The sequence below is a fragment of the Octopus bimaculoides genome, chromosome 9 (genome assembly GCF_046866305.1).
Source record: "Octopus bimaculoides isolate indiv1 chromosome 9, ASM4686630v1, whole genome shotgun sequence".
Taxonomy (NCBI): Eukaryota; Metazoa; Mollusca; class Cephalopoda; order Octopoda; family Octopodidae; genus Octopus; species Octopus bimaculoides.
Window position 1 is genome coordinate 36750685 of NC_142936.1, and position 3211 is coordinate 36753895.

Genomic DNA, 3211 nt, shown 5'->3' on the forward strand with positions numbered 1-3211 from the left:
ATAGTATTTTTTAAATGTTTCGAAACAATAAACTTTATTAGAATTAAATAGGAGTAAGACGTTACGTTTTCAATGTGTATCAACATGTCTGATGTTGCACAATTATACAAATCATTATGTACATACATATTTACATGCTGTGCATTTATATATGTATTTATGTATGTACCTTTGTATGTATGTATGTATGTATGTATGTATGTATGTATGTATGTATACATACTCTTTTACTGTTTTACTCTTTTACTTGTTTCAGTCTCTTGACTGTGGCCATGCTGGAGCACCGCCTTTAGTCGAGCAAATCGACCCCAGAACTTATTCTTTGGAAGCCTAGTACTTATTCTATCGGTCTTTTTTGCCGAACCGCTAAGTTACGGGGACGTAAACACACCACCATCGGTTGTCAAGCGATGTTGGGGGGACAAACGCATACACACAAAAACATACACACATACATACACACATATATATATATATGGTGGGCTTCTTTTCAGTTTCCGACTACCAAATCCACTCACAAGGCTTTGGTGGGCCCGAGGCTATAGTAGAAGACACTTGCCCAAGATGCCACGCAGTGGGACTGAACCCGGAACCATGTGGTTGGTGAGCAAGCTACTTACCACACAGCCACTCCTACACCTGTACATATGTATATATTATTTAGAATTGCTTGATTCGGCTCTATGCGACTTAAAGTTCCGTGGCCCTCTAACAGAAACTTGTCTCTTTCAGGCTTAGATTACCGAAATCTAAGCCTGAAAGAGACAGGTTTCTGTTAAAAGCCCGCGAAACTTTAAGTTGCGTGGAGCCGAATCAAACTATTTTAGATTATACTTGTAACTCCTACTAAATGTGTCGAGTGCGTTTTTTCTTTCGTTTGTCCACTCACTCGTACACACACACGCACACACACACACAGCAGAAGAGCTGATAGTGAGGGATTATCAATCCTGGAAAAATACTTCATAAGCTCCCTGTTCGCACACCAGGCAAACAACATTGTTTAGATGAGTGAAGAACTCCAAATATTCTTATGGCAGGGTCCGAGGTTATGGTTCATCACAATTCTATATCATTAATCCGTGGTTGGTCTCCAGAAAAACTGGTTTTTACACAGAGTGATATATAAGACACGTTATAAATAATACTCGCTACATATTTTCCCTTATTAGCCAAATGTGCTCTAATACAGGAAAAATATGTAATGATTATTATAACTTGACTTACATACACACGCACACACACACACACACACACACACACACACACACACACACACACACACATACATACATATATATATATATATATATATATATATATATATATATATGTATACAAGCGAGTGGGCAAGCAAAAGAAAGTGGCAGAATTTACATATATTTTTTTTATAACAGTTTGACTCAGTTCCACATAACTTAAAGTTTCGTGGTGCGTAGAACGAACCCAGCACATCTCGTCAGAAATCGGAAAACTATTCTTCCGACTATTTGGGTTCGTCCTATCGGCCTGTGAATCTTTAAATCATATGGAGGTAAGTCGAGCTGTTACATACATACATACATACATACATACAAACATACATACATGCATACATATGCATCAAGTAATTTACTCTTCCTTTTAATGAAAATTTCATTATGGCGATTTTTCGTACATTATACCAATGGAACAGTTTAATAAACTATTTTGCTATGTCAAAATGTGGTACCTTTCTGATTTCTAAAGAGGTTAAATTACTGGAGCGCGGATGGTTGTTGCTTCAGGCACTGGAGAGTTACGGTCACTAAAATGATGTTGCCATTACAAAACTAAGGTAAAACTAGCTCTTGGCAGAAAACAAAACTCACAGAAAAGAACCGCAAAATAGTGAAACGTATTGTCTGAAATACTCCGAACTATGATAGAAGAGCTAAGCCACCACCTTACTGACCCTCTGTCAACTAAACTCGTTCATCGGGAACGCCACCATTAGAGGTCTACCCCTATCAACACTGATAAGAGGGTAAAATGGTATCTAGTCTATCATATGTGGTTAACAGTTCAATGGAACAGTGTCAACTTCGCTGATGAATCTTCATTCCTCCTTTTTCTCGCTTCGGGGCGAGTTCACATCAAGTTGTAGCCTAAAAAGGCCTTCAACCGTGACTGTTCGGCCCCTACCCTGAAACATGGAGGCGGCTCTGTGATGAGTTGTGTAGTCATATCACAGAATTCTCTTGCACCTACATAATAGTGTTAACACCAAGGATTTTGAGTATTTCGGTTGATCATATCCATCTTGTGATGCAGATAATGTTTCCTGCTGGTTGTGCAATTTTCCAGGATCATAATATGCCAACTTACACAGTTATTGTTATTCAAAATTAGTAAGAAACGCACAAAAGTGAAGTAGACTACTAGAATTCCTCACCCTTGCTCCAATCACTGGATCACAATGTAATTGAAAATTTGCGGTGCATTTTGGAATAACAAGTGAGAAGACGCTTCCTCTGCTATTGTCACTGAAATAGCTAGAGCAGGGTATGCATAAAGATTAGCTAAAAATTCGTCTAATAACTTGTATATGTTCATAACTTGTACCAGTTAGTTCTTCAACACATTAAAGTTGTGAGTGATGCCAAAATTGAACTAAGTATGTCTTAAACGATTAAACTTCTATTGAACCATGTTCCAATTATTTTGTCTGTCTGTCTGTCCGTCTGTATGTATGTATGTATGTATATAGGTACGTGTGTGTATGTATATATGCATACATATGAATATGATGCATACATATTTACGTACACACACACACATTATTATACTCACAATCATATTATTATATGTATATATAGTTCTGATGTGTGTATGAGTATATGTGGGTATGCATGGGTGTGTGTGGGTACGTATGTATTTATGTATAGATGAATGAATTTGTATATAAAATTATGTATGTATACATTAACATTACGTGCTTGACTCGAATCGAATCGCTAGTCTATGACTATATTTAAACACTGTTAGAACTATTCGCTAATGTGCCCCGACAATGGATATGTAAGATTAAATTAAAAGCAGCGGTAGTATTGTAAACACTATCGATCGCACATACTCAATATATTTGTTTCGTTTGTTCGCCAGATTCGCTGTGGTAAAGCTCTTGGGGACGACTCCCTCTGGAAGTCACAAAAATGGCGAAATGTGTATCCACCACTCCTGAATTCGATCC